This window comes from Camelus dromedarius, chromosome 11 (genome assembly GCF_036321535.1).
Source record: "Camelus dromedarius isolate mCamDro1 chromosome 11, mCamDro1.pat, whole genome shotgun sequence".
NCBI lineage: Eukaryota > Metazoa > Chordata > Mammalia > Artiodactyla > Camelidae > Camelus > Camelus dromedarius.
Genome location: NC_087446.1, coordinates 24,062,783 through 24,083,403, shown reverse-complemented (window position 1 = coordinate 24,083,403; position 20,621 = coordinate 24,062,783). Strand labels below are relative to the sequence as shown.

General features: G+C 35.2%; 1 long non-coding RNA gene across 1 annotated transcript in view; it reads left to right on the top strand.

The window, feature by feature from the left end:
* LOC135322468 (uncharacterized) overlaps window positions 1-19,068 on the top strand; it is a 140,954-nt gene extending 121,886 nt beyond the window's left edge. Inside the window, exons 3-4 of the long non-coding RNA XR_010383038.1 lie at window positions 9,701-9,839; window positions 18,364-19,068. This is a non-coding gene — a long non-coding RNA (uncharacterized LOC135322468). The remainder of the gene's footprint in view (window positions 1-9,700; window positions 9,840-18,363) is intronic.
* Window positions 19,069-20,621: the final 1,553 nt, after the last annotated feature.

Genomic DNA, 20,621 nt, shown 5'->3' with positions numbered 1-20,621 from the left:
AGGTTTCAGATCTTTATTCTATTTTAATTGTTTTGCACAAATTCATTTCTACTTAACAGTTATTTATTTTGTATCACAACTTTAAAAGATAAAATGCCTTTTAATAATTGGTTTGCATATCAATGGGGAAAATTGATTAAAGAAAAAAGATTCATTCCTCTATTATTAAAATAGGGATTTGAGGAGAAAAATATTCTATAACACATTCATAGGAAAGTGCTTATCTGTTATTACTGATTGCACAAAAACTCTGACTAGATTATATGACTAGATGAGATTAGATTAGATTTTATAATCGAGAAAAGTAATTATTTTAGAGAGATTAAGTTTACACAGTTTTAATGAAAAAGCTGTGACTTGAATCAAGGTCCATCCTACACAACTCATGCTTCCATGCTATGATCAAATCCCTGTGAACCTGACTTCACAAGCGGATAGGCCTGAACCCCTCAGGGGACTAGAGGTGGAACTTCCCAAGTGTCAGACTTGGGGGTTGGCTGCAATTTACAAAACTATACTTGGCTTAAATTTAAATTAAAAAGAAAAGAAATGTGTGAGTAAGATAACCACAGAGCTTTATTGTCTCAATTGTCTGATGAATGCTAAAGAAATGAGTGTGAGTCTTTGTGTATGTGTGGCAAAAACAAAAATTTCCTGGGAATAAATGTCAAGATGCTTTTTAATACAGCCTGCTTTAAGGAAGAATGAGCTTTGTTCTCTGAGTTGATCTAAGGATCACACCATCCTATTAACATAACTTGCTTAATACAAGAATGACATGGAGCTTATTTTAACATTGCCTTTATAAATTAAAAATCAGGACAAATTTAGGTTGTCATGAGGTATCATGATTAAGAGCCTAGGCTTTGTCATCAGGAAAACCAGAGTTCAAATCTCAGTTCTTAAATTATTAGTAATATTTAGCAATTAACTTCCTTGTACCTGTTTTCTCCATTGTAAAATTGGGGAATTATTAGTCATTATATAGTGGGGCTTTTTTGTGCAGCTTTAATGATATATAAAAATCTTAGTGCATAAATCTCAGCAAGTTCTCCTACGGCAATCTACCCAAGCAATAGAAATAAAAGCAAAGAAATGAGACCTAATTAAAATTATAAGCTTTCGTACAGCAAAGGAAACCATAAGCAAAACAAAGAGACAATCTATGTAATAGGAGAAAATATTTGCAAAAGATGAGACTGACAAGGGCTTAATTTCCAGAATATATAAATAGCTCATACAACTTAATACTAAAAAAACAAACAACCCAATCCAAAAATAGGCAGAGGACCTAAACAAGCAATTCTCCACTGAAGACATACAAATGTCCAAAAGGCACATGAAAAAATGCTTAATATCGCTAATTAACAGATAAATGCAAATCAAAACTTCAGTGAGGTATCACTTCACACCAGTCTGAATAGCCATCATTCAAAAGTCCACAAATGATAAATGCTGGAGAGGGTGTGGAGAAAAGAGAACCCTCCTACACTACTGGTGGGAATATTGTTTGGTGCAGCCATTATGGAAAACAGTATGGAGATTCCTCAGAAGACTAAAAATAGACTCACCATATGATCCAGCAATCCCACTCCTGGGGATATATCCAGAGGGAACTTTAATTCAAAAAGATACATGCACCTCAGTGTTCATAGCAGCACTATTTTCAATAGCCAAGACATGGAAATAACCTAAATGACTATTGAAAAATGACTGGATAAAGAAGCCTTGGTATATTTATACAAAGGAATACTACTCAGCCATAAAAATAATAAATAATGCCATTTGCAGCAACATGGGTGGACCTGGAGATCATCATTGTAAGTAAGCCAGAAAGAGAAAGGAAGATATCATATGGTATCACTCATATGTCGAATCTAAAAAATAAAAGATAAACTTATTTACAAAACAGGTTCACAGACACAGAAAACAAACTTATGGTTATGGTTACAGTGCAGAGGGGAAGGCATAAATTGGGAGTTTGAGATTTTAGGCATAATGAAGGGAAGAGCTGATTTGTTTGAGTGATAATGACAGAGATGAGGTAACACTGAGGAAGATTCCCTGACCCAGATCAGCAACTGTCCACAATAGGGAATTCAGTTTTAAGAGTTATAAGAATACCAGGAGAAAGGGGGTGGGAAGGGATAAATTTGAGAATTTGAGATTTACAGATGTTCAGCACTATATAGAAAAATAGACAAAAACAATTTTCTTCTGTATAGCACAGGGAACTGTATTCAATACATTGTAATAAACTTTAATGAAAAAGAATATATGTATGTATATGCATGACTGGGACATTAAGCTGTAACCAGAAATTAACACATTGTAACTGACTATACTTCAACTAAAAACAAAAAGACTTATAAGGAACATACAAAATAGACAGTATTGGAAAAGCTAATAGAACCAATTAACCACCATTGGATTCTAAATTCTAAGTACTTTGTCTCAATTTCTTTCTGAGGATCATCAGAATATTAGCAGGGCTCAGTGTTGGACAGATTTGGATTGCGATCTTTGTTTTTCCACAAATGAGTTACGTGTACCTGGAAATTCTTTACCATCCTTGAACCCCATTTTCCTTATTTATAAGATGAGAATAATATTAACTCTTTTGTAGTCATGTAAATGTATATAATATGACATATGTTGATACTATACTGCACTCCACGTAATGTGAGAGAAATTATCCCATAGGTTTGCTGTCAGATTGAATATATATAAAATACCTAGTAAGCAATCCATATATGATAGCTATTATTTAATATGAGCTTTTTTTTCTCCCCGTCTCCAGTCTGATGATTAATTACAAGCTCCAGGAGAGAAGGGTGGGCTGCTGTCCAGCCATAGCTGATATGCCTGTCCAGACAGTCCATTTGAGTTTTGTGACACACCATTAGGAAAACACTGGTTTAATGTGTTGTCACAGAAGACACTGAACGTAGAGTGTTAGAACACATTAAAATATGCATCCTTTTTGAGGTGTGGCTAGCTTAGTGGAAATGTGCTGACATGAGAGAGTATGTTATTAATAACATTCTTGGAACATTACTGTATTTTGAATGGCATTTTGTCATTGCACAAGTGTACACATACAAGTAGCAATAGATTACTCATCATGAGAAATACTCAAAGCATAAACACTGCCTCTGATTTGTATTGCTCCCAGACGTTCACACATAAGGGAAAATTGAGTAAAATAAATATTGTCTGACACTCTTGGATAAATGATATCAGAATTGTCATTTCTTAACTATATTCTCTATTGATAAACATTATCTCTAAATAAAACAGTATCTCTATTTTCTAACTTTTCTCTTAATTTTGTGACCAAATGAACAATTTTATGGTGCTTTTATTGGAGCTGATATTCACAAATACCCTAGGCACTTAACTGTATCAAATTTACTTTTTCTGTTTCTAGGACTTCTAATACCTCTCATTTTCTTGTTCAAGAAATAATTGTGGGCAATGACCATATTCCACACACTGATGTAAGTGCCGAGGCTTCAACTGCAAACCAGTAAATGACATCCCTGCCCTCATGGGGATGACACGGGGGAGGGGGAGGGTGGGGACTGCTGGCTGAGGAGACAGATCAAAAATGAGGGAGCAAATAAAATAACAAATAAATGTACATAATGAGAGAAAATGCAATAAACAGTGACTAGGAAGTGCTGCTTAGAGAATGTCTGACTAATGAGGTAATACGGGAGGTCAGGTCTGAATTATTTTTAAAAGTTAGGTAGGAGGAGGAGAGCTGCAGGAAAGGATTTCTAGACTGAAGATCAGAAAACACAGAAACCTAGGGAAAAAAGAGTTGCACTTGTGGGAAGAGCACAAAGAAGGCTGACATGGCAAGAGTGAGCAAAACAGCAGAACTATGGGCCAGTTAGGCTGCAGCCAAATAGTGTAGGTTCTCTAAGCCCAAAGCCAGAAGCATGGATTTCATTCTAAAAATCTGGCAGGCCAGAAATAGAAGGTTTTATGCAGGGAAACTTGTGATTGATTTATAGCTTTAAAAATTAATCTGGCTGCTCTGTAGAGAAGAAATTGTAAGGGAATAATAGGCAGGATCAGTTACATAATTTGCAAGGTGCAATGCAAAATGAAAATGCAGGATCCCTTGCTCAAAAGCAAGCAAGAATTTCAAGCAAGTGAATGACAGAAGAGCAGTTAGCCAAGGGCAGGGCCCTTCTGTGTGGGATCCTGTGAGATTGAACAGATTCCACTTCCATGAAGCCAGCTCTGGATTCTCCATCTTTCACTTGCTTTTCTTTCCCTACATCAGCTGTACCTTCTCTGATGGCTGGTCTACTCTACTTATGCCTAGCTTCTACTTGCCATAGTAGGGTTTGCCACAGGTGTAAATTCAAGTCCAATTTTGCATTAATTTCAACTTTAGAGGTCCCAAGCAACAACTTACAGTATAACCTCATTTTTCTCCTGAAATTCCCAAAGAGAAAATCCAATACATTCCTCATCCTCTAACAGATAGTTCTATCATGGACTGGTCACCTGCTGTCAGGGGTAAGTGGGAGTATCATACACGACAAAAATGGCCACCTGGACCTGCCTTGTGAAGTTTCTTCTCTGAGATGGTGGAGGTGGAAGGTCTGATTAAGGATGTGGTTGCAGTAAGAGTTCCAAAAATATATCTTGACTCACTTCTGTTTTCCAGAGAAAAATACAAATTTTAATGCAATAAACCCAAGGGTTTGACTTCCTGTTTAAAAAGTTCATGGTCATTTCTAATTTCAAGTAAATAATTACTCTACATATATTTTCATGATATATGACCAAAAAAGAAGGTTAAATGTTTGCAAGGAAGAGATCATTGTTGTTTCTGTGGTGTTTATCATTGCTGAGTGATATGGATGCTTTTCTTTTACTTTAAAATTGCTTGTATGCCTTGATGACACAAAGAAATAAATAATTACCAGCTGCCATGCATTGAGAGAATATTATCTTTAAAACTAATCACTAGTCAAACTGAAGATTGTCCTGTATATTATACAGCAGGATCATTACATCTTGTTTGCAAACCAAAATGTGATGAATCATGGACTATCAATGTGATAAATGGGAAGTCTGTGGACAACCCTCCTTCACACACGGACGTTACTTGCTCACTCCATAACTGAGGGACAGTCAAGAGACTCATTTCCCTTCTTATACCTAAAATATGAACCAAAGGCAATGAATTTCAGCATATTCTGATTCCCCCAAGGCCAGTTTGATAATGAAGCCCCTAAGTGAATCCGAGCAAGGAGTTCACCACATTAGCCACATTTATGCAATGGCATGGCAGCCATTTCAAATGGAAGAGTGCAGTCTTACCATGTTTTGATTAGATATAGCTCTAGCAGATTACAACATATAGTTTTGGTATGGGAAACAAGGTAGATATTTTTGAATATGACAAAGTAATACATTTTTAAAAGGGTTTTTTTTGTCCAATCATATGTTTGATTTTGTATGCCAAATTTTCTATTCTTTAAGTTTATTATCACTTGTAGTATAGCACCCAGACTATCTTCATCAGACTCCTGGAGTGGTGGGTGGTGGGGAGGAGGGCTTGATACAAACATAGATTCTGGGCCCCACTTGAGGAATGTTTAATGAAACAGAACATTTATATTACCTTCCACCGCCTCCTCCCTCTATCACTACCACGGGAGATGATCCAAACATGATTCACAATAGGAAATGGCTTGTGCTCCCCAACCCAACCACCTAGTGTCTAATTTAAATTGTGTCTCCTGTAACCTTCATGTCTTCTTTGGGAGTTTGCCTTCTCCAGGATGACTGAGAATGGAAATGCCATCCCCTTGAGGGGACACCACAGGACTGGGATCTTAGGTTCTGGCCTCATCAAAACAATTAATATCAGAACATAATACACAACCTATAACACTCAGGCTACTCAGACTTACACAGCCTTGAGACTTGGTCAGGGAACTTCAGTTCCAGGTTGAGCAGCACAAAAAGCCAGGCCAAGGTTTTCTTTGGGTCTTTCCCAAAGATGGTGCTATTTGTACATCCTGTACTTAGATCTCTGGTTAATCTCCCTCGCTCTGCACAGGTGAAAACAAACTATATTTTATAGGCACAGTTTTGTGTTAATCTATTAAAGTAAGCATTCTTCCTTATAAAAAGAGACTCATCCCAGACCCAACTGCACACAACTGACAATCAAAAGACACAAAAATGGGATTTTTCCATTTTCCCTGTGAATCTGGATAGTGCTTGCTGTATATTTCTGAAAATAAAGAAAAAATCTTAAAGAGGTTTCCCCCCAAATAAAAATCTCTTTCAGGGGTAATTCACACCTTTGCTTCTTGTGAAAGGAAAAACTTAAAAACTTACAGCTTAGAACGGAGTTTTTACACATTGCTCTCCTCAGAATTAAAAAAACAAAAGTTAGACTTAATTTCCATTAAGGGCATACATATTATATGTAATATATATTTTTCAAAATCCATACATGAAATTTAGATTTTAGAATCAATGTCACATTAAAAACATAGGTGTGTTCTTGGGTTTTTTGTCCTTCTTTCACAAGCATTTCTAATGTTATTAAATATTAATACCAAACATAATTCTAACAACTTCAGACAATTACTCACTTTAGAAATGTTTAGTGGGCATCCTCCATATGCCCTGTGGTGCTAGGTTAATTGTAAGAAATGTACATCCTAGATTTCAAAGAGCTAGTCAATGTCTGTCATGTTCTTGGGGTAGTTGGTTTACAGAAGATGATTCAGGGGCTATGCTTTAATATTAAAGTAAAACTATTTATAAATTTAATATAGAAATTTAGCTTTTCATCATTCCCATTGTCTAATAAATATTCTGTTATTATGGCCCTAGTAAATTTCATGCCTCCCAACCTAAAATTAGAATTCAGAACTATTCACTAAGTTACAAACTTTAAGTTGAAATTTAAGACAAATCTGTTAGGTACTCTAACATGCAAATGTCTCTTTAAATGATAATTGCTCTTAAAAAATGAAATATGCACAGATTACTCCCTAGGTAATACAAAACACATAGTTCTATGGATGTGATTCAATTTATAATTCCTATACTTATTTCAAATATTTATTTAAAATATCTCAGTCCATAAAAATTAGAATTTCTATGCCAATGCACTGACATTTCTATAAACCACTGAAAATTCTGTTCACATCACAGGATTTTTGTTTAGGTTTTCTTCCTAATTGCTTTTGGTGCTTATCTGTTGTGTGTGTGTGATTCATGAGAGATCAGTACATATTAATAATGCTTAACTATTGTCAAATATTTTAATACGTTATTGTGGTTGATTGGCATTTATATTTTTAAGGTATTATCAGCCTCTCGTTTTGATTATATATGCATATACAGACACACACATATACATACAAATATGTATTTTTTAATTCAGAAGGAGACATTTTCAGGTGTTTTCTGAACTACTATATAAATTTTAGGGACCATTTATTACCAAATTATAATTTGTAAAATTTAGTCTGTTTTAATAAATTGTTAAAATGTTTAAAGGTTTAATATTTCTAATAAATGGTGGTTATTAGTTATAGATGCTTTTCAATTAGTTTAATCATTTGCTTTTGAACAAAAAAACTGACTAAAAACTAATCAAGTATCCTGCTGATGGTCTTTGCCTGAATATCATATTACTGATTTTTGTTCCTCAAGGGAAGAGGATGTATATGTGTTCTACATTCCTACATTCTTCTTACTCAAAATGGAATTAAGTTTCTGAGGATTCAACGGTATATGAATAGAAGATTTCTAGTTTTTCCTATACCCACTTTTTTCCTGCAAATCGCTTGGTACAGTCGTGAAAAGTAATCATGACGAACTTAATTTTCTAAACTATTAGGAGAATCACAAGCCCAATTTTTGCGGTGAAATTTATTTGACATTCCTTTCAATATTATACTATGATCTAAAACTAAAAATCAAAAATCAAACCAGTTTTTTTCCTAGGTCAAAGATGGAAGCTTCAGTAGTGCTAAAATGACTCTGAATGTTGCTTTTACTGAAGGGCTCAATGAATAGGAGAAATAATAAGGTTCTTGGCAATTTACACAAGTCTTACCTATCATTAGTGTATTTTTCTACATAAAAGTTAAACAAAATAAATAGATTATATGTTTCTATAAAATATCTGTGAAAAATTACTGTCCTAATTGTAAATATTAACTAGCAGTTTCAAAATGAAGATAGCCAAGTAGTTAACAAACCTTTATGAACAATTGCTGTGAAAGACCGCTTTCTGTTGGTATTTCCACAACCTCAATTTGCAAGAAAAGCAGTTTATATATATCATTAATCTTTAAAACAAAAAGCATTGAGTAGATAGGTCACACATCTAATAAATAGGAGCAAGAGCAAAGTCCAGAAGAATTTTTGCCTATTTTACTTAATCTGAAAAAATGGGGTAACTGAGTCTTACTAAAACAATCACGCAATATTAATATTTGAAGTTTAATGAACTGAAATACTATTATCCTGATGCTAAGTTCTCTTCAAAGGCATCTTTCTGAACTTTTTTTTTCAGACCAGTAGAGTTTTTCTGTTTTGTTTAGTTTTGTTTTTTTCAGACCAGTAGAGTTTAAATGAGGAAAATCATTCACTGGTTGGCCTATGACTGAAGCCATGACTGCACTCACCAGTTCCCAAATTTATCCGGATTTATTCTATTTTACTCTATTTATTCTATTCTATTATCACCCCAAAGATACTTTTTCATCAGAATTAAGGAGAACTCTAAATAATACTATCTATTCTTATTGGACAAATCCTTGTTTTTCCCTTTAAGAACGATCTCAAATGTTATTCTTCTATTTTGACCAGGCAGGCTAAGTACTTCTGTCATCTTTCACATTTCTTCTTGTAAATATCCCTATGCACTTTAATGAAATGTTTACATGACTCTCCTCAATCCTTCACACTAGGACTCTATTCCATTCATTCTCATAGCACCAATAACACTGTAATGGAAAAATAACAGTCCAGTAAATGCATAGGTGCTGCTGCCTGCCTTTCTCCTTTCTTTCATTTCTTCCTTCTTCCCTTTCTTTTCTTTAAAAATACAAAACCAATTCTAGAGCATAAAATGATTTTCTCTCGTTGGGAAAATAATATACTCTGTCAAATTATCTTCACATTCATCATATATTGGCTTGTATACATCCCATTACAAGGCTTTATTTACACTCCATCACCCACTTCCCCACTCTCACTCTCACCCACAAATCTCCTTATTTCACTGTGGGAGAAATAAAAAAGAAACAGAAGAAACTTTCCAACAGCTCCCAGCAAAATAGCTAAGACTCCTCCTTTTTGTGGTGAACCTGCTCCTTCTCGTCTCCCAGGACCAGCCTCTTCACACGTGCCCTGGATGCCATCCTTCCTAGCCTTCTCCAGAGTATCCTTCAAGCAACTTAGCCCACTCCAGATACCAAAGACTTTCTCTCCTTTTTGGATCTTTCTCATCCATATGCTACCATTTTGGTTTTTCTGTATCCTAAAAATATCCTTTTTAGACCCGCCCTCCACCCCTGCACTTTACTATTGGTTATTGTCCTATTGCTCTGCTCTCTTCTATAGGCAAAATAAACAATCGTCTCCAAGGTCAGTCTATATGCTCCCTGACTCCAATTTTATTCTTCCTGGTTGGCAGAATTCAAAGCTGGCCTCCAAGATCCCCTGCCTGTTTGGTGTGCACACCTCCGTCATCCCTGGGACTACGTGTATGATGAATGCACTACTCCTGCTCAGGTTATGTTATGTGCCAGGCAACCTGAAGACAGAGCATCCAGGTGAGTCAGGACTGATCGCACGAGCCCTTTAAGTACAGAGAGTCTTCTCCAGCTACTCATAGAAGAGAAAATCAGAAATTCAAAGCGTGAGAGAGATTTAACATGAGGGAAATTCTTCACTGCTGGCTTTACGATGGACAGGGTCGCATGGCCAAGAGTATGGGTGGCTTCTAGGAGCTGAGAGCAAGTCCCAGCTAACAGATAGCAAGGAAACAGGGGCCAACCTCAGTCCTATAACCATAAGGAACTGAATCCTGCCACAGTGATGTAGCTTAAAAGAGAACCCTGAGCTTCAGATGAGAAAAACATTGAGTGACACTGACTATGGACTAATAAAGGGGTGTTGTTTTCAACCACTAAATTTTTGGTAATTTATTACACAGTACTAGGAAACCAATACACTTCCCATTCTCCTTTGAACCCATCCCAAACAATCTTTAGCACCACCATTCCAACGAACAGGTCCTCTGACAAAACCTTCCACTTGTTCCCCATCTCACTCAGACTTAAAGTGCTTACCACAGCTGCCAAAGCTCGTCTAGCTATCAGCTGCCTCTCTGATTCTGTCTCCTCCTGTTTTCCCCTTGGTTCATTCCACTCCAGCCACATATTCTTTCTCTTTCTCCAGCTTGGCAAGCTTATGTCTGCATCAATCCTTGGCCATTTCCGTTCCCTCTGCCTGAGCAGGTCTCTCTCTACATATCTTCATAGGCTTCAAGTTTTGACGTATTTCAGACACAGTTCAAATCTCTTATCACGGTGGATTTCCATAATCACCTGAGTGATACATCTCTGTTCCACCTTCTCCCTTATTAATCCCTGCACTTAGTTACCCAGCTCTATTTTTTCTCTATAAAATGCAATACTAGTTGAAAAATTCTATATGTAGCTTAAAATAAATAGTTTAAGGTTTGTTTCCTTTACCCCAGAATGTCAGTTCCATGAGGGTAGGGGCATTTCATTCACTGCCAGTTTCCCTACACCTCAAAAATTGTCTGGTACAGAGTTGAATGAATAAATGACTTCTTCAAGATGATGTTCAAACCAACTAAATGACCCAAAAATTTCTGTGTACTTTCATAGACCTGCTGCCAATTAAATAGTTCTGCTGATTTATTCCCCATGACACGGAGCTCTGTAACTTGTCCCCCACCCCAGCTACTTGAGAATTCCTCGGGAATGTCATGTTTAATAAGTGCAATATATTTTAGGAGAAAGAGCACTGTTATCCTTCCAGAGTCAGATTCATCTTTAAAATGAGCACAGCTGTATGTGTCTTCCAAGGTCTTGGTGTGTTTCAAATGAAATACTATAGGCAAACCTTAAGTTCCATAAAAATTGAAGTGATAATTTTTTTATATGGTGATGTTTTTAATAGAGCATTATGACCAGCAATGGACGATAAAAGGACAAAACAATAACAAATCAATTTCAGTGATCCAGATTTTGTTCTTTTACACACAGTGGTTATTCAGTATCTAACAGAGGAATTGTCTTACCTAGTTTTCTATCTCCTTTATTTCTCATAAACTGAAAATAATATAGAAAGACTTGATTGGACTCAAATTAAATATTTTTTGACAAGAATACCCTAGATGATGTTGTGTATCGTATTTTGTACCACAATAGGAGGTGCATAACACCTGCCTGTGTTACTGTTGGCGCTGCTAAGATTTATTACAGTTAATCTGTTGTCAGCCAGATCTTCCTATTGTTCCGTGCTAAATGAACAATGGCTAGAAAAAAGGGGAAAAAGGTTTTTTCCTCCCTGAGTTTTTTCTGAGTTTTAACAGATTGAACAATTATCACAATTTGCTCTTGATCCACTGCTGAGCCACAACAAGAGAAAAAGAAACAGACAAAATTATGACTCTCTCAGCTATAATCGTTATGCAAATAACTACTTATAATAACTTAAAAGCCTTTGTGAATATTAAGTTTACAATTGAGTTTTTGATAAAATATTTTATTAAATGAAATAGAAGCAGGAATCTAAATAAGGGAATCATATACCTCAAAATGTTAACAATTATATTTCTGAAGGCAATGTTTTTTCATCTAAAGTTAAGATTCTGTATATAATTTAATGCATGTTCTTTTGTCTCTTTCAAACACATAATAAAGCCAACTAAGATACACAATCAGTTTATCAATTTCCTGTTAAGTCAAAGTCATGCATACATTTTTACTTATTTTGAATATATAATTAGTAAGTCAAAGAAGTAAATATCCTTAGTTTTGTTCCTTTGTGTCACTCATCAATGTATAAATATAATAACCTTTGAAAATATAAGTCAAATATAAAAAATATCTGGTAGACTAATAATTTGACTGAGAAATAGAAAATTTAAATATTAAGTACTGTCTTCCTAATACTAAGCATAAACAGAATATCTCAAGTAAAGAAAAATAATTGTATCACCTAATACACACCTACACTTGGATGATTTACTTCCAATTCCCATCTTAATAAACCATTAATAAAATAATCAGTATTCAGAGAATGAGTATACATAATCTTCTGGCTTAGTAATGATTCAATGAGTATTCTGTTTGAATATATTTACCATTGATTGCCAATTAATTTTACAGAATTGACAAAGGAATCGAATATTTCTCCCCCTGCAAATACAAAATTATCTTAGCTACATCTGCTGTTATCTCCAGTTAAGGATTAGACTGAATAGATAACATTCAATTTGGAATTAGTCTTATCATGACATTGTATTAAAGAAATGATGTATCTGTTATTAATTTCAAACAGAGTCTGAATGCCTTTTCCCTCCACACTGAGCAATCCCATCTCCACGCTCTAAGGGTACAAATATTAAACAAATATTAGGAAAAATTATCTATCCTTCTTAGTAATCAATAAATCACAAGCAAAATTTGAGGTACCATTTAAACCTACTAAATTAACAATTTAAAATAATTCTTCTCAAGTTGCACTAAAACTACAAACTCCTATAATGAAAAAAATTTCAGGAATATGTAGCTCTTTTTATGTTTGATCTAGTTATTGCAATCAAAAGAATGTCTATTAAGGAAATAATTTGGAAGAAGCAAAAATTTGTATTTTAAAGATACTGATTGCAGTGATATTTATATGGCACATAAGTAGAAATTAAAATTTCTAGTACTAGACAAATGACCAGTATTTTTGTTATACCAGACCAACTATATTGCTATGAAATGAGTAATTGTGAAAACTATAGACGTGGAAAATATTTTTCATTATACTGAAAAAAGAATAGAAATGGCAAGATACCTTGATTAAATTCTTGTAAATTGTGTTTGCATTTGACATAGACAAAAGATCATGCATGAATTGAAAGAGTTATAAATTGAGTACACTTTTGGATTTTGTTCCCCTAATAAACAGGTTTTTAAAAAGGAAGGGAAACTATTTGCCAAAGCAAAATCCATTTTCTTCTTGGAGGGTCAAAATTACTTCTCTATCATATTTGTTTTGTGAGCACACATATCATCTTTGTATAAAACTTTTTTATATCTACTAGAATTGCAATAGTTGGAACAGAAGGCCAAAAATGAGTACAGTTATAAAAATGAATCCATGGGAAAAGTACAAGACATGAAACTTACCAAAATCTTTATTTTTATAGCATTTTAATACTCTCCAATGGGCTTATAAAAATGACAAAATTAAAAAGTAATAATTTTTTTTCACCAAGTAATAAGTAGGCTTTGACGTTATACGATGTTATCCTCTATTCAGAGAAAGGGAGATGCTGGCATGAGCGTGAAACTAGAGACCCCTTCCTTTTCTAAGCATGGTTCCATTAGGATCCAATGTAGCATGTGTAGAAATTCCACAAAGATTTGTTTTTTAAGAACATCACTTTAAAAACATTTTTCATTTCTATCTTTGTGGAAAATGTCTATTTTATGGTAATATTGTTGGTTACTTTCAATTAAAAATATCATAAAATTATATAACATGCTGACGATTTCACTTCCAAAATGAAACATAGCCTTTATTTTTAGTGTACTTACTACCCTCACTACTCTGTTTCACACATTTGGATCCCGGTGCTGTCTTCACACCACTTATCTAACTCTGTATTAACAATCTTAAGTGTCATTTAATAGAAAGAATATAAAGTTTCAGTTCAAGCCTCTTATTTCTTATTCTGTCACTGAGTCAGTGTTCCTGTTCTGATAAAGTAATGTTTGCAAATTAATGTTGCTATTCAAACAATGGGTTTTACTTGGCTAATGGCCATGATCAACAAAGTTTCTCCACTTGTCATTTAGCCAAATTTCCAACAAAGAATATTTTAGTCATTGCGGATATAGGGTTAGCTAAATAGAACTAGACCTAAAAAAAAAAAAAATTAGTGTGTGGCAATACACTCTAATGATTTTATGGCTACAGTCTTCAGGTAAGTAGACCCAGTCTTATTTACCACTTTTCTTCATTTTTCTACTTTTTTCCTCCCTGCTCTTTTCACTACCCAAGTCTTGTCTTTCAATTGTGAAAATATTTGTTTTAGCTGATAAGAAATGTTTAATCTGTGCCTTTTACCTGACATATAATTTATGGTCCAAACCAAGACACTTTTGAAAGTGAAAGGCAGAGTTATTAATAATTACCTGAGGACAACTGGTCTGAACAGGACTGGCCCAGAAAAGCTGTGTTACACATGGTTGCCCTGCCTTTGTGGTTCCTTCTGGCAACGTGTACTTTGCCACATGGGCTTTAAACTCTCCAGTGCAGGTCCTGATGATGTTTCATCATCAAACAAACAAAAACATAATAACCAAGCACCCTACAAATACTTGGAAGTATTCTGAGCCTCTCAAAGTTAAGTACCTCCTTAGATATCACCCCTGCAAAAAGATGCCCAGGCTAGAATTATTACTCATATTGACTTTAACAGAAAAAAAAAAAAAAGACACAAGTTGATCTTCTTAGGGTTTTTAGTTAATAAGGTGATAAAAATCTTTATAATTCAGTTGGTGCTACGCTTCACCCCAAATGGTAACAAAATACCATTAGAAACTTAGTGTTGTTTTTCATCTGGTTATTCATTAAAAGAAGGTTTTATTTAGATAATCATTTTAAGAGAATTCCGTCTGAGGTATTAGCTATCACAGTCTTCTTGCTAAGCTTTACTTTATTCCATACAATCAAATGGAAGGGCTTCCTAGTATTCTGTAACTTAATAACCTCATCTGGATCTTTTTCTTCATTTAATTTCAGAACTTAGGAAAACCAACAGAGGAAAGGGTTTAATTATAAAAGACCAAGAGCATGAGGCCCTGAGTTGAAACTGGTAAGACTGCCTTCAGGGAGATCAACAGTGTTCTCATGTCTAAGAGATAAGTGCTTGGCTCTCAATAACCTGGGATGAGTGTAAGTTGACATGACCCAGCCAGTCACTGCCATTTCAGTGACTTTATGGAGTCGTTTGGCAGGAGTTTCCCAATTGTCCTGCTATAATAGTTCTACAGAAGAATCAGAAAGCTACTTTAATTTTACAAAAAGTGATGAAATAAAAGACTTGAAAAGACTGGGGAAAATGGGGATTCCAAATAAAAGTACATTCCCAGCTCCTAAGCAAAAACCTTCTAGTATTTTCTCTATATCTGCGAATCATGGCTATACTAGTCATACGAAAGCAGTGTTCTTACAATCTCGCTCCTATAAATTATAAACATTTATTGATTCTCTCTGTTTCAGTAAGTTAAATATAATTTCTTAACCTGGAATGCAAGACTTGGTACAGTAACACCCAAACCTTCCTTCTAACCTTATTTGCCACACAACTCCAACAAAACTCAGTTCTCCAACACGTGCAATAGCTGCCAACGTCTCTTGCCTTTTTCCATGTTACACTTCCTCCTTTCTGCTTATAGATCACTTATACGTCCTAAGACGTCTTCGAAATCATTTAGTTATTTCTTTAAAGATACCTTTCCCCATAACAGGCCCCAAATACTAAGTCCCACATCATCAAACCAAGACAAGGCTTAATTACAGTTCAACTCTTCCGGAAGAGGAATCTTACACCAGTCAATCAGGAATCTCCCGGTTAGAACTAGTGAGGTAATCTGTGTAATAGACAGACCCCTGCCACTCCTAAAGGAAAGTAACCTTATGTAACCTTATGGTAACCAACCTGCCTTTTTGTCCAGCATAACTTCCTTATTCCTGCTCCCTTCTGCCTGTAAAAGTCTGATTTTGTATAGCTTCTCTTAGCTCTTTTCTATCTACTAGATTGGATGCTGCTCAATTCAAATTGATTTCTGCTCAAATAAACTCTTAAAACTTCTACTGTGCCTCAGTTTATCCTGTAACATCCTAAAGGGAATTGATAGCTTCCTGGTTTGAACATATGTTCTGCTTATTGCTAACTCCTTGCAGTCCACTTTGATTTGTAACTAACTATGCTTTTATTTTAGAAACATATTCTTGAAGCAAGCTCTGTGCCTTATCCTAAGCCCATGCTGAACATAATTTTTAGAAATTGTTTTGTTTTTTAATTAAATAACTAAGTTTTCATTTAACTTAGAACTGATTAGAAATATGGACACTTGATACTCATAGGTAGATTAAAACTTTGACTTAGTATGCTCATATTTTACTCAATATGTTTGCTTATTATTAATAAAATGTTCTCATGATTTTTTTGTTGTGATTAAACACAGCTTTAAAATCTAGCATTCTATGGCAGAAGCTGTCAAGTGACTATTTAAAACCTGTGATTTGACAAGTGCTGCTCTACACAATGCTGATATAGCATGAAACAAGGCAGAAGTTCCTTTGTTCACAGATGCTACATTCCAGTGAGGAAGACAGACAATAATCCAATAATCAAACAACATAGTTTCAGAGTACAGTAAGTGCTATAAAGGATACAAAGCAGAAGTGAGAAAAATAGATACTAAGAAATGAATTGAAAGAACAAAAATATATACCTACTGTTTTAAATGTGTTTACTGTTTTAAATGTGTTTACATTTTTCAGAATAATTACGATATGCTGATTGAGAGAGAAATTCATTTTTCCCTAATACCCAGGTGATACACGGCTAAAAATATAGCTGTGCTTACATTTTGATGAAAATTAACTAGCCAGGTTGGAACTGCAGGTAGTGCCGTTTAGTGTGCTATTAAGTTGGGAGATTGCAAAATTTTTAAAAATATATATCTCCATGCAATTAGGGAATATGAGTTTGGAGTTTGGAGTACACAGTGAAACATCAGACTAAAGGTCATTCATGTAATCTGGAAACCCACACAACTCATTACATTTCATGGATCATTAGTGAAAAACCGGCAATACGTTGTAAGCTTTCTAATGCAGAGGGACAAAAATTATGGAGGAGGAGATGATTCAAAAGATCATTAGTGAAACCTCCAAGCTGAGTCAACTCCAGTTCTTTGGGGAACAAATTATTACAAGACAACTCTTTGGAAGTAATATAGCGAAGTGTTCCTGATTAGGTAGCTAATAAACCACAATTTATATTCTGAAACCAACTGTAAAACTAGCTTCTGCTTTGTTTAAAGATGCTCATTTTATATATGTGTGTGTGTGTATATATATACACATATATATACATATATATATGTATACATATATATACACACACACACACACACACATACATATATAAAAAGTATAGAGGTTATAAACAATTGTTTTTCCTTTTAGTAAATTCAAAGATTTTATGTGTAAAGCAACAATAATAGTGATTTACCCCTAAATATTTAGGGCTTTACATTTATAGGTGAGAATTGAAATGTCACTCAGCAAAATCAGTGAAGGTGGTTGGAGCTGATTTCCAATACAGTAACTATTTCATTGCAAGATTAGTGTATTTGCAAGGGAAACACTGGTTTTAAATCATTTATAAAATGTGTAAACTAATTTTTATTTGAATCAATTGTCAAGGGAAAATGCAAAAAAAAAATTAACTTAAATTCAGGGCCACTGTGTTCATGTGTTATTTTATCAAAACATGTAACGTTCTTCCACGAATAAACAAGGAAAATACTTAGCACAATGAGAGAGACACAAACCTGCTTTAGACAGCTATGTACACAGTTCTAATTATTGTTTATTATTTTTCTAAATATATTAACAGAGATATTCATATATATTACATATACTCTTCAAACTCTTCTCGCCTCTTGCCTACCATTGCCTTCCAAAAATAGTTGACAGAAGTAACTTTCTTAGCTGAATAATCAATTGTTTTTTACACAGATACTCACTTATTGCCTATGTAGGTACCTGCCAGTATAGAAAGAACTAGACATCTTCATGTATGTTTCCACCCACCAAGCATTCATTCCACCCAGAAATGCAGTTCTACAAACTGTCTTCTCATGGTAGGCCTGTTACCTTTCCTGTCCTTGTGTGTGCGTTTTCCCAGGTGTCTTCCAAACGATTTCTGCATTCTTTACACAACTAATTGTGCTTAATTTTGGCCTCACCCCACACAAACTAACTAATTTGTTCCTTATTTAACAGAGGCTTCTTTTGTGTCCCCAGTTACATTATAAACCCACAGAGGACCGATGTCTCACTGTTTTATGGCTCCAACAGTGATACAGAACACCCCCAGTGTGGCTGGCTGACTAATGGCACCAAGATACACTGAGCTCAAACTCCAGAATCAGTGTTACCTGATACAGCAAAAAGGACCTGCAGACGTTATTAAGGATCTTGAGACGGGGAGATGAGATGAGCCTGGACTACCTGGGCAGACCCTACGTGTAGTCATAGGGTCTCAAAAAAGGTAGGTAGAGAGAGATGTGATCACCACAGAGAATAAGGAAATGTGACCACAGAAGCAGAGAACAGAGTGATGAGCTCAGGAGCCCAGGAGTGCTGGAGCAGCCACAAGGGGGAGAGGCAAGGAACACACTCTCCCCTGGAGCCTCCAGAAGGAACCCGTCTTGCTGACTCCTTCATTTTATCCCACTCGTCTCATTTTGAACTTCTAACTTTCAGAAACACAGAACTACGAATCTGTGCTGTTTTGAGTCTCTAAATTTGTGTTACAGTGTCAACAGCAAACAGATATAATTGAGTATATAGTAGTATCTAATAACCATTTAATTACCTTTTGGACTTCAGGCCAGGGTAGGGACTTTGGGCAAGCTCTCATCTGCCATTCTGCAAACACCAGTAGATTCTTTCTCATCACCTGCTGAACTTGAAATAAAAGTAGTATACCCTACTTAGTTAAAATGCAATATAATTTATGTTAGAAAGGAAATTTTTTCTTGAATCATTTCCCTGTTTCTGTATTGACTGATGGTATTTAGATGGACAATAGACTCAGCTTACAATGTGTTTATTACTAAAAAGCAATGTTTAAAATTATATACATGGAAAAGGGGAGGCAATAGACTATATTTTGCTAGTCTTGCAGTTTATTCTTCAGTCTCTATTATTTTATCTTCTTTCCATTCTTATAGTGTTGCCCACATTAGCATAGGACCTTTCAATTATAAAAAATAATTTTCTTGGAATGATGGTGTTTTAATTAATATTTCAGAAAGCATATACTTTGTCTTTTCTAAAATGGGAATGATTTATGTATGAGCAAATGTTTGATGAGAACATAGAAGATAAATGACCCCATCTGAACAACAGCTTTTTTTGAGACATGTACATCCCCGATGTCACTCTATTATCTGGATGGCCACATAGAGCCAGAAGACGTTCCATGTGTGGCAGGCCTCACTGCATGATGTTTATAAAAACTGAAGAAGGTTTTGATATATTTTATTCAAACTCTGTTATGAGATAAACTGTGTCCGCTCAAAACTCGTATGTTGAAGCCTTAACCTCCAGGACCTAAGACTGTGACTGTATTTGGAGACAGGACCTTTAAAAAGCTAATTAAGTTAAAATGAGGACTTTACAATGGGCCCTAATATGATCTGAATGGTGTCTTTATAAGAAGAGGAGATTAGGACACACAGAGAGACACCAAGGGGGCACACACACAGAGGGAAGACAGTGCCGAGACAGCAGGTGGGTGGCCAGCCATGTGCAAATCAAGGAGAGGGGCATCAGGAAACCAGTCCTGCCGGCACCCTGATCGTGGACTTCTAGGCTCTAAAACTGTGAACAAATAAACTTCTGTTGTTCCAGTCTATGGTAATTTGTTATGGGAACCCTAGCAAACGAATACAGAATCATAAGATACTTTATGTGTTATTCCAGCAATGATAAATTTCACTAATATATATGTCATCTTTTCTTAAATCTCTAGGTGTTCACAATTCATCTAGTCAGAATGTCAGCAGATTTTTTTTTAATTGAAGTAGAGTTGGTTTACAATGTTATGTTAATTTCTGGTGTACAGCATATTAATTTAGGTACATATATATATATATTCCTTTTAATATTCTTTTTTCATCATAGGCTACAAGGTATTGAATATAGTTCCCTGTGCTCTACAGTAGGACACTGTTGTTTCTCTATTTTATATATAGTAGTTAGTGTCTGTAAGTCCCGAACTCCCAATTTCTCCTTCCACCCCCAGATTTTCTTGTTAATATGTATTAAAAGTGCTACTAGTATTTCAGACAGCTATGTGTACACATACACAAACATACACAAATGTGGAGAAATATTAGTCTTCTCTAGCCAGTTCTAAAACGTTAGCCCATTCTACCAGGTGACGACTTATGCCGACAAGTACATCTTGGAATCCTCCCTCTCGCCTGTTAGGCCCAGGGTCATCCCTGCCACCATGCCCCAGCCTGTGGGCACCAGTACTGGGCTGCCACAGG